Source organism: Lissotriton helveticus, chromosome 3_1 (genome assembly GCF_964261635.1).
Source record: "Lissotriton helveticus chromosome 3_1, aLisHel1.1, whole genome shotgun sequence".
Taxonomy (NCBI): Eukaryota; Metazoa; Chordata; class Amphibia; order Caudata; family Salamandridae; genus Lissotriton; species Lissotriton helveticus.
In genome coordinates this window covers 1,057,850,362-1,057,862,868 of record NC_136061.1, presented here as the reverse complement: position 1 = coordinate 1,057,862,868, position 12,507 = coordinate 1,057,850,362, and positions in this window count along the sequence as shown.

Below are 12,507 nucleotides of genomic sequence, written 5' to 3'. Positions count from 1 at the left end.
CACCCTCATATTTCAGTAACTGCGAGGGCAGTGCAGTTTTCATAACAACCCAGTAATTCTGATTGATCTATATCCTATTCTGGGCACTCATGAAGGGCGCACCGACTAGTGCTAATCAGTGGTGACATGAGGACAAAAAAAAAAGAGTTATAATTGTTGAATGTGGTGGTGGCTATTAAATTCCTACTTTTGGTTTGCATTTTCGCGAGGTATCCACGGGGATTGCGAGTACCGACGTCATTGCGATCTCCGGAGTCACTGCAAACTCAAAATATAGGTTTTAGAGATGGTTTTCATAGCAACTCTCTAGAAAAATATGACTTTAGAGAATATTGTAAGAAACCCCTAGTGTGTAAAATACTGTGTGGATATGTGTGCTTTAGAGTTTATGGAAAAGGGGCGATCGTCGTGATTAACAACGTCATTGTGACATCTCAAATAAACGTGAAAACAGAAAATAGGTCAGAAAATAGGTCTGAAAGATGGTTTTCAAAGAAACTTAGAACAAAAATATGAGTTTAAACATGCTTTAGAAGAAGTATGTATGTAGTAATATGTGTACAGCAATGGTTCAGAACGGTTTCTTTACATATTATTTTTGGATGTGTTGGTGGTCATTGAATGTCAGTTTAGTTGAATTAGGTCTGGTGTGATGTGGTCATGTTTTCTGGAGCCTGAGATGAGTCTGGCCGAAGAGTTCAGAGTGGCTATAAGTGGAACCAATCTAGCTTTAGGTAGTCCAGCTAGGGTCAACAAACCATATTTCAAACGAAAGATAACTAGGGATTGGACTGCTGACTGGATGTCCTCAGGAGGTAAGAATGGCTTGATTTTCTGTAGTGTTGAGCTGATGATTGGCTCCCCTTTTAGTAGCACTGATGTGATCTTGAATATTTAGGTATTTGTCCAGGGCTATATAAGACCTAGTAGAGTCAACAACATGAGGGGTGCAGTTAATCACAGTAAGTTGTTTGAGCCAGTCTTGAGTGGGTGCAGAGTGGTTGCAGGGGGTAATCAGAAGGAATTCTGTTTTGAGGGTATTTAACAACAGATGATTATGAGTAAGTCATTGTTGAGTTTTTAGGAGTGCACCATTTAGAGTTTTTATGTCTTCTGGAGAGGAGATCTTCAAATACAGTTGAGTGTCATCAGCATACATATGGAATTTAATGTTAGAGCGGTTCAGAATGAATGTATGACTAAATACCTACTTCCTAAACCACGACTTTCTGAACCACGAAAGCTGAACAACAAGCTATTTTAAAGCACTACTGTTTTTTACAACAACTTCGTAAACCACGATGGCACTATTCTAATAACAATACTTCTTCGAAACGTTTTTATATTGCTAAATCCTCTTTTTATTTTAAATTTATTCAGCTTATATTTTTAATTTATACTTATATTTTCTAAAACCTGACGAACTACAAATGATTGTATATTGTTATCGAGTAAGCACATTTTTCATAATAATTTCATATCATTTTATTATTATACATTTTTTTTTACAAAATGTTGACTCTGATTTAATTATTTTACAAAAGTTTAAATTAAATAATAATTTAATCACTTCAATGTAAAATGTAAGTCACCTACCTGACAACATGGATGGGGAGGAGGAGAGACTCGTGGTGTTTGCATGCTGGCATTATTTTGGCTGGCTGCTTCCCAACTTTTCTCTGAGCCCGACAGCCTGATACTTCCATTCAAGTGTCATGTTGGGGGTGGGGGAGATGCATAGCCTAATTCAAGAAGAATAGCGCGCTACCTCTTCAAAATCTGAGGCATTGATAATCATGCACCATAGTGAGACCTGAACGAACAACAGAGCGTGCCAGCTGGGCACACAGCACATACCCAGGAACCAATTTAACTTTTTTCTTAATATTTTGAAGAGGCGTCTCACTGTGATCTAGCCCCTGAGAAACAATTGTGACCAATAGGAAACGGCTCATTGTTGTGCACATTGGATGACTCTATCACTCCTCAATGCTGATTGGATTTAGTCCCAGCAAAGATTATTGGAGGAACATACAGCTGTTTTCTTTAACATTGTGCTCATTGCCTGGTATTTTGGCTCTTCAGTCGTGATTGGCAGCCATCCAGTTTGCCTCTCTTTCGTTTCCAAGTTTAATGGGCGGGGCGGAGATGAGTGACGTGAGCAGGCGAGAGATGCCAAGCATAGTTTTACATTGCAGTCCGTGAAAAGTCGTGGTTTAGGACTTTGTGGTTTAGAATTTCGTTGTTCAGGATTTGTTGTGGTTCGGACTTTGTTGTTCAGGTAAGTCGTACTTTATACTTCGTTGTTAAGGATGTTTCCCGTTCAGAATATCAGAGAGAGGTTACATGAAAAGGTTGAAAAACGTGCGCGAAAGTGCAGAGCCTTGAGGTACTCCAATAGTGACTGGGTTACTTGTTGCAAGGGATTGGTTAACTTTGATTCTTTAGGTACGGTTATGTGAGAAAGAGGCAAACCAATTTAAGACAGGGCCCGATAACCCCATCCTATATTGAAGAAGAGCCATCCAGATTTCATGTTTGATGGTGCCAAATGCTGAGGACGGGTCAAGAAGGATCAGAAGACAAGGAACATTTTGGTCAAGAGATCTCAAGGCATCATCAACAATGTGATTTAGAGCTGATTCTGTACTGTGCCCTGCTCTGAAACCTGACTGGTAGAGGTCAAGGAGCTGATATTTCTCGATGTGGTTGAAGAACTGTGTGTGAACGCATTTCTCGAGCAATTCAGCTAAAGCCATGATGCTGCTGATTGGACGGAAATTGTTAGGCTCAGCTAAGCATTAGGCAATTTGGGAAGGGAGTGACTTGCCCCATCTTGAGGCATTCATGAATCCTCCCATGCATGAGAGATTCTTGAATGATCCAAGACCAAAGTGGAAGAATGGCCGAACTGAGATCTTAGAAAACTTAGTGGGTAGAGGATCGCTGATGTGATTGGAAGGGTTTATAGATGCCATAGATTGGTTCTGCTCCGCATCATCTGAAAGAAGCAAGAATTCCAAGATGCGTTGTTTTTAGGAGTGCAACCTGTGGGGTAGGAAGGTGCACTTGCTACTGTAGGTTCTGCCGAAGGTGCAAGGGAGCTCAGAGGCCGCAAATTTGGTGCGGCACGTTGCAGTTGAAGTTACATTTTTCTTGCCTTTTCTGAGAAGTTTTCTTAGAAGTCTTCCTCAATGAAACAGGAGGTCATGGGTGCTGAGATATGATTGGTAGATAAGTTAGCTTGTTGTTTGATGATTTCAAACAGTTTCTTGGGTCTGTTTTTAGAGCTGTCAAGCCGAGCCCTAAAATGATCGATTTTAGCACTGCGAATATGTTTGTTATGTGCGCTTCTCATCCTCATTAACTGTTTGAAGCTTGTAATGGAGGGAGAATTTCTTCATAGTCTCTCTTAGAAACACCCTGTTGCCTTCATCTGTACAGTGCATTTCATCATTTCTATAAATTCCATGCATGTCAAAACACAGATTGTTATCATGGATATAGCCCATGCGATGGTCTGTAAGGAATGCAGAAACTGTTTTATTAACATGTTTCCTGGCTTTGTCAGTCTGTGGGCAGAATTGACTTGACCACTTCCATTTCTGTCTTTGGCATATATTAGAGTACACCAAGACAGTGTGAGGGAAAAGTGACATCAGTTTTGCAAGGGTTTCTTTCATTAGGATTTGAAGACCTACCCTAGTCAGTTTGCCTAGGTCATCGCCACCACAGTGCAGAATCATGAGGTGTCATGAGGTGAGGAGCTTGGGAATCCAAAGAGGATTTAACCAAAGCCAGCAACTGATGAAACGTTAACCCTCTCTGACCAAACCAAGTAATCTGCAGATTTGGCAAACCCAATTCCCTGTCAGTACCTCTCTTTTTTACAGCCTCTTTAACCCAGTAGCCCACAATCCATTTTGAAGTGAAGGATCGGAGGTAGTCAGGAGAAGGCTGGAGCTGAATGACATAGTTTTCCAAAAGAAAAGCAGTTAAAATGGAGGTGTTTAAAAAACATTTATTTTTTTATTAGATGCTATCAGCATGACAGTGAGTATAATTAGATAGTGTGTTGGATGCCTTGGGAAGAAGTCTTATCATTGACTGTTTAAAAAAAAGATTTAATACGGAGTAAACCAAACCTGCTGTATCTCATTTGGAACTAGCATGTTCCTTCTAGAGTGATCTGTGAACTTGTGACCTACTGAACCTTTTTAAAACGTTGAGGAATGATCACAGAATTTTAAGTAATGGCAAGCTTTAATTTCCAGCTCAGGACTATGTAATAAACTGTTGTGTGGTACCTACATAAAACAAGCATTAGAAATGCAATCGGGCTCGGATTTATTTGAGTTTGAGCTAATGGCATTGTAAATGGTAATGTATTTTTGCTAAGTGTTATGGAGTGTGTTAATGTGGTGGTGGTGGTAGTGGTAGTACTGGTGGTGGTGGTACTGGTAGTACTGGCGGTGGTGTTAGTACTGTTGGTGGTGGTAGTGGTAGTACTGGTGGCTGTAGTAATGGTAGCACTGGTGGCTGTAGTAGTGGTAGTACTGGTGGTGGTAGTACTGGTAGTACTGATGGTGGTGGTACTGGTGATGGTGGTGGTACTGGTAGTGGTAGTACTGGTGGTGGTGGTACTGGTAGTACTGGTGGTGGTACTGGTAGTGGTAGTAGTGGTAGTACTGGAGGTGGTGGTACTGGTAATGGTAGTACTGTTGGTGGTAGTACTGGTGGTGGTAGTACTGGTAGTGGTAGTACTGGTGGTGGTGGTACTGGTAGCGGGAGTACTGGTGGTGGTGGTACTGGTAGCAGTAGCATTGGTGGTGGTGGTACTGCTGCCCGTAATACTGGTAGTGGTAGTACTGGTGGTGGTGGTACTGGTGGTGGTAGTACTGGTGGTGGTAGTGGTACTAGTTGTGGTAGTACTGCTACTGGTAGTACTGGTGGTGGTGGTAGTACTGTTGGTGGTGGTAGTGGTAGTACTGGTGGCTGTAGTAGTGGCAGTACTGGTGGCTGTAGTAGTGGTAGTACTGGTGGTGGTAGTACTGGTAGTACTGATGGTGGTAGTACTGGTAGTACTGGTGGTGGTGGTGGTACTGGTAGTGGTAGTACTGGTGGTGGTGGTACTGGTAGTACTGGTGGCTGTAGTAGTGGCAGTACTGGTGGCTGTAGTAGTGGTAGTACTGGTGGTGGTAGTACTGGTAGTACTGATGGTGGTAGTACTGGTAGTACTGGTGGTGGTGGTGGTACTGGTAGTGGTAGTACTGGTGGTGGTGGTACTGGTAGTACTGGTGGTGGTACTGGTAGTGGTAGTAGTGGTAGTACTGGAGGTGGTGGTACTGGTAATGGTAGTACTGTTGGTGGTAGTACTGGTGGTGGTAGTACTGGTAGTGGTAGTACTGGTGGTGGTGGTACTGGTAGCGGGAGTACTGGTGGTGGTGGTACTGGTAGCAGTAGCATTGGTGGTGGTGGTACTGCTGCCTGTAATACTGGTAGTGGTAGTACTGGTGGTGGTGGTACTGGTGGTGGTAGTACTGGTGGTGGTAGTGGTACTAGTTGTGGTAGTACTGCTACTGGTAGTACTGGTGGTGGTGGTAGTACTGTTGGTGGTGGTAGTGGTAGTACTGGTGGCTGTAGTAGTGGCAGTACTGGTGGCTGTAGTAGTGGTAGTACTGGTGGTGGTAGTACTGGTAGTACTGATGGTGGTAGTACTGGTAGTACTGGTGGTGGTGGTGGTACTGGTAGTGGTAGTACTGGTGGTGGTGGTACTGGTAGTACTGGTAGTGGTGGTACTGGTAGTACTGGTGGTGGTGGTACTGGTAGTGGTAGTAGTGGTAGTACTGGAGGTGGTGATACTGGTAGTGGTAGTACTGTTGGTGGTAGTACTGCTGGTGGTAGTACTGGTAGTGGTGGTACTGGTGGTGGTGGTACTGGTAGCCGGAGTACTGGTGGTGGTGGTACTGGTAGCAGTAGCATTGGTGGTAGTGGTACTGCTGCCCGTAATACTTCTACCAATCTGCACTCTGCACTACCAATCTGCACTCTGCACTCTGAACTACCAATCTGCACTCTGCACTACCACTCTGCACTCTGCACTACCACTCTGCACTCTGCACTACCACTCTGCACTACCACTCTGCACTACCACTCTGCACTCTGCACTACCACTCTGCACTCTGCACTACCAATCTGCACTCTGCACTACCAATCTGCACTCTGCACTACCAATCTGCACTCTGCACTCTCAATCTGCACTCTGCACTACCAATCTGCACTCTGCACTACAAATCTGCACTCTGCACTCTCAATCTGCACTCTGCACTACCACTCGCACTCTCAATCTGCGCTCTGCAGTACCACTCTGCGCTCTGCACTACCACTCTGCGCTCTGCACTACCACTCTGCGCTCTGCACTACCACTCTGCGCTCTGCACTACAACTCTGCGCTCTGCGCTCTGCACTACCACTCTGCGCTCTGCACTACCACTCTGCGCTCTGCACTCTGCACTACCACTCTGCGCTCTGCACTACCACTCTGCGCTCTGCACTACCACTCTGCGCTCTGCACTACCACTCTGCGCTCTCAATCTGCACTCTGCACTACCACTCTGCACTACCACTCTGCACTACCACTCTGCACTCTGCACTACCACTCTGCACTCTGCACTACCACTCTGCACTCTCAAACTGCACTCTGCACTCTGCACTACCACTCTGCACTCTGCACTACCACTCTGCACTCTGCACTACCACTCTGCAGTCTGCACTACCACTCTGCACTACCACTCTGCACTCTGCACTACCACTCTGCACTACCACTCTGCACTCTGCACTACCACTCTGCACTCTACACTACCACTCTGCACTCTGCACTACCACTCTGCACTCTGCACTACCACTCTGCACTACCACTCTGCACTACCACTCTGCACTCTGCACTACCACTCTGCACTACCACTCTGCACTCTGCATTACCACTCTGCACTACCACTCTGCAATACCACTCTGCACTACCACTCTGCACTACCAATCTGCACTCTGCACTACCAATCTGCACTCTGCACTACCAATCTGCACTCTGCACTACCAATCTGCACTCTGCACTACCACTCGCACTCTCAATCTGCATTCTCACTCTGCACTCTGCACTACCACTCTGCACTCTGCACTACCACTCTGCACTCTGCACTACCACTCTGCACTACCACTCTGCACTATGCACTACCACTCTGCACTCTGCACTACCACTCTGCACTCTGCACTACCACTCTGCACTCTGCACTACCACTCTGCACTCTGCACTACCACTCTGCACTACCACTCTGCACTACCACTCTGCACTCTGCACTACCACTCTGCACTCTGCACTACCAATCTGCACTCTGCACTACCAATCTGCACTCTGCACTACCAATCTGCACTCTGCACTCTCAATCTGCACTCTGCACTACCAATCTGCACTCTGCACTACAAATCTGCACTCTGCACTCTCAATCTGCACTCTGCACTACCACTCGCACTCTCAATCTGCGCTCTGCAGTACCACTCTGCGCTCTGCACTACCACTCTGCGCTCTGCACTACCACTCTGCGCTCTGCACTACCACTCTGCGCTCTGCACTACAACTCTGCGCTCTGCGCTCTGCGCTCTGCACTACCACTCTGCGCTCTGCACTACCACTCTGCGCTCTGCACTCTGCACTACCACTCTGCGCTCTGCACTACCACTCTGCGCTCTGCACTACCACTCTGCGCTCTGCACTACCACTCTGCGCTCTCAATCTGCACTCTGCACTACCACTCTGCACTACCACTCTGCACTCTGCACTACCACTCTGCACTCTGCACTACCACTCTGCACTCTCAAACTGCACTCTGCACTCTGCACTACCACTCTGCACTCTGCACTACCACTCTGCACTCTGCACTCTACACTACCACTCTGCAGTCTGCACTACCACTCTGCACTACCACTCTGCACTCTGCACTACCACTCTGCACTACCACTCTGCACTCTGCACTACCACTCTGCACTCTACACTACCACTCTGCACTCTGCACTACCACTCTGCACTCTGCACTACCACTCTGCACTACCACTCTGCACTACCACTCTGCACTCTGCACTACCACTCTGCACTACCACTCTGCACTCTGCATTACCACTCTGCACTACCACTCTGCAATACCACTCTGCACTACCACTCTGCACTACCAATCTGCACTCTGCACTACCAATCTGCACTCTGCACTACCAATCTGCACTCTGCACTACCAATCTGCACTCTGCACTACCACTCGCACTCTCAATCTGCATTCTCACTCTGCACTCTGCACTACCACTCTGCACTATGCACTACCACTCTGCACTCTGCACTACCACTCTGCACTACCACTCTGCACTATGCACTACCACTCTGCACTCTGCACTACCACTCTGCACTCTGCACTACCACTCTGCACTCTGCACTACCACTCTGCACTACCACTCTGCACTCTGCACTACCACTCTACACTCTGCACTACAACTCTGCACTCTGCACTACCACTCTGCACTCTGCTCTACCACTCTGCACTACCACTCTGCACTCTGCACTACCACTCTGCACTACCACTCTGCACTCTGCACTACCACTCTGCACTCTGCACTACCACTCTGCACTCTGCACTACCACTCTGCACTACCACTCAGCACTCTGCACTACCACTCTGCACTACCACTCTGCACTACCACTCTGCACTACCACTCTGCACTCTGCAATACCAATCTGCACTCTGCACTAACAATCTGCACTCTGCACTACCACTCGCACTCTCAATCTGCACTCTCACTCTGCACTCTGCACTACCACTCTGCACTACCAATCTGCACTCTGCACTACCACTCTGCACTACCACTCTGCACTACCACTCTGCACTACCACTCTGCACTACCACTCTGCACTACCACTCTGCACTACCACTCTGCACTACCAAACTGCACTCTGCACTCTCACTCTGCACTCTGCACTACCACTCTGTACTCTGCACTACCACTCGCACTCTGCACTCTGCACTACCACTCTGCACTCTGCACTCTGCACTACCACTCTCACTCTTACTCTGCACTACCACTCTGCACTCTGTACTACCACTCTGCACTCTGCACTACCACTCGCACTCTCACTCTGCACTACCACTATGCACTCTGCACTCCCACTCTGCACTCTGCACTACCCTATCCTTCACCACAGCACAGAGCAGAACGGCGCCTTCCCTCATAGACTGACATACAGCATGGTGCCCAGTAGGACTGCGCCAGATTTATATTTAGCTGGTGTCGCAGCCGCCCAAACTCACACTGTGAACCCGAAGTAGGGCATGAAAAGCGCACTCTTTACCTCTTACTGAACTCGCCACCCGTCAGGTGCTCCTGGGAACTCCTGCATAGTCAGACGCATATTAACTGACACATCGTTGAGCAAATAACAAACCTTTCTTTTTTTTAAATAAGTAGCTGAACTGTGTCGACAGAGTCCTTCACGCACGGCAGCTTTAGGCGTGAAGAAATATCATGTAGGAAATCGGGTGACCCAGAGAGGCTCAGATTATATTATACAGAATAAAATACCACTACAAAATCTTTTTAAATGCATAATTGTTGAAATGAGTGAATGTTCAATATCATCCGAAATTGCACTTTCCCACTTATTTTTATCGCAGCTAAGAGTGACAGTCAAATATACAGCTGGTACCGTGTTATTCCCTCGTTATTCCACTTACCATGTCAGCCGCTTAAATAAACAAACTGGCAAGCCAGCCCGAAGCACCCACCACGTCGACCCTGAAGTATCACCTAACAGGCCTATCAGTGCTCTAAAACAAACTCGCTTTACATTCCGTGTTCAAACAAGGAGGTGCAAGCTAGCTGAAAACTGTAAACCTTTTATTTCAAACAAACATTTTAAATTTCGGTAAAAGCATTTCAGCTATTCAAACATTGAAATTAGCCGAGTAAACCTGAGATGAAAGGAGCAACAAAATAATGCATGGCGCGCGCCCACCAAAACGCACTGCAGAATGGTGAACGCGCACACAGCATCTGGATTCCATTACAGCACCTCCCTGACAGCTCCTAATTGATATTTATGGACGGCCGTGCGCGAAACCGCAGAGAAAATGCCAAACATGGCGGACGTAAATTACATATAGCCTATCGCGTCAAGCCTAATAAAAAGACAGCACAGCAAAGACGAATCACTATGCAGATGCCATAAAAAAAAGCCCGCGCACTAAGGAATGTGTCTTTCCCGACCCCTAAAGAAACTTTTTTTTTTTTCTTTTACAATAGGATCTTGGAGCTCCGCCCCGAGCCCTAAAAATGAAGATAGATATAGGTTTGAACTCCTGTTTTTTTCGCAATTACTCTGCGATGATTGCAAAAACATTGTGAAAACGTGTTGACAGGAACCTTGTTTTAAAAGCAAGGAAAAAGATTAACAGATGCTAACCATCCTCAAGTGGAGCTAGAGTAGTCTAAAATGAAAGACAAGATTTCATTTGCTGCCTTTCTCATGATGATTGAGTGGCAAGTTGAAGAGGTTGCCATTTTATAGTTGCTTTCCATGAGAGTGGTGTACCATTCTTGTGCTTAGGTTTTACAGATCCAAATAGAGCTAAAATAAATAATCTATGAGCTCAATTCACTGGTATGTGTATGACTTTTTAATTATATAATGTACATTAGAAATGAAGATGTATATGGAAGTTTGATTAAAAAGTGTATCACAGGGATCTGAAAAGCAAAATATAGATGAACTGTATCTGGCAGAGGGTATGTTTTTAAGGTGTTAGTACTGTTGAAAATTACCATGAGCAATGCCTTTAACAATGACAATGGTTTCAATGTCTAAGCATTATGTGCAGAATAGATACATCTATATTATTTGGTGGAGTAGTGTGGCTCACTGGTTAGAGGCTGCAGGGCTGAGAGCACAAGTCAGCCCGGGACCAGGGTTCAATTCCCGACGCGGCAGGGTCGTGGACTTTGGTCAGCGGACTCGATAATTCTCGCTTCGGTGCTTACTCTAATCAGGGGTTCCACTCGGCAACTCTGGGCATTAGCTTGCCTAATCTCCACAACGGCCCCACCAATTCCGGGGATGCCTGGCTCCACCTTGGGGACTCCCAGCAAGGGACCATCCCACAGGGAAAGCCAGGACGGGTTCCCCAGAGTTATACAGCGCCGGGACGCCCCGTTGCTGGGGCAGCTGTGCGCTTTACAAGTATACTACATTTACATTTACATTTGCATTCTGGAAGTTGTGGTAGTTTTAGTCACATTATTAAACAGGAGTACTGTAGTCATGAATAAAACATAAGCTTATGAAAGTACAACATGTTTTCGCATATTTAAAAAGACAAACACTAGATGTAGCTCTAATTCAAAAGATGCACCTAAGAGTGCGGCTGGGTTTACACCGTACAGCAGGGGCGTCCTCACATGTTTCAATCTGAAGTTAGGCATTACACTACAGGAAATAGAAACAGACCCAATGGCAGATTCATCGTAGCTAGATGTCATAAAGAAGGGCTAACTGTGAAGTTAGTTAATGTATATGGCCCCAATTACGACTACCCACAATTCTACCATTCATTGGGCACCCGATTAATGCAGGATGGGGATGCTTCACTAATTTGAGGAGGGTCTTCAACTGCATCTTAGACACCGTTAGTGACCAATCTAAGGATCCTCCTTACCACCTGTCTGTGGCTGCCAGAGCGATAGCAGGTTTAACAGATCAATTAGGCTTGCTAGATGTTTGGAGACAGCATTGTCCATGATACTGCAGGGCTCACCCACTATTCTACCGCACACGATATCCACACCCGATTTTTGGTTGATATCTAGGAGCCTATTCTCATGCGTTGTTGCCTGAAATCCATCCCACGAACTTAATCGTACGTCTCACCCGTCCAGCTGGACAATGATCTACCTACTAGAAAAGTTGCATGTTTTCTCTGGAGGTTCCTCCCGTCCTCCCTGATAGACCCAGTCTTTAAAGCAGACATGACTTTGTCTATAGAAATGTTCTTCAAAAAGAACATAGGCTTGGTGGCCCGTTTTGCCACAGTCTGGGAGGCCTTCAAGGTCTACATCAGTGGTATGGCAATTTCAGAGCATTCGCGGGGGAATTCGGCCCTAAGAGTCAGATTATCAAGATTAGAAAGGGAGTTAGCTCAGTTAGAGCATGCCCACTAGCTTTCAGGCAATGCAAAATTCCTTGAAGACATTAAAAAGGCTCTGAGGAGTATCATGACATAGCAGATAGTGAGGTTAAGCATCTCTGTAAATATGCTACTTTCAGGGTTTATGGTGAAGGAGAGTACCCCGGAGCTACACTGGCAGTGTTAATGCTCCTGAAAGAGCGGCAGGTACAATCAGAGAGTTACATGATGAGGATCGACTTCCGCTTCATGAACGTAATGCGATTGCCGAAAGGTTTGGCAGATATAACACTGA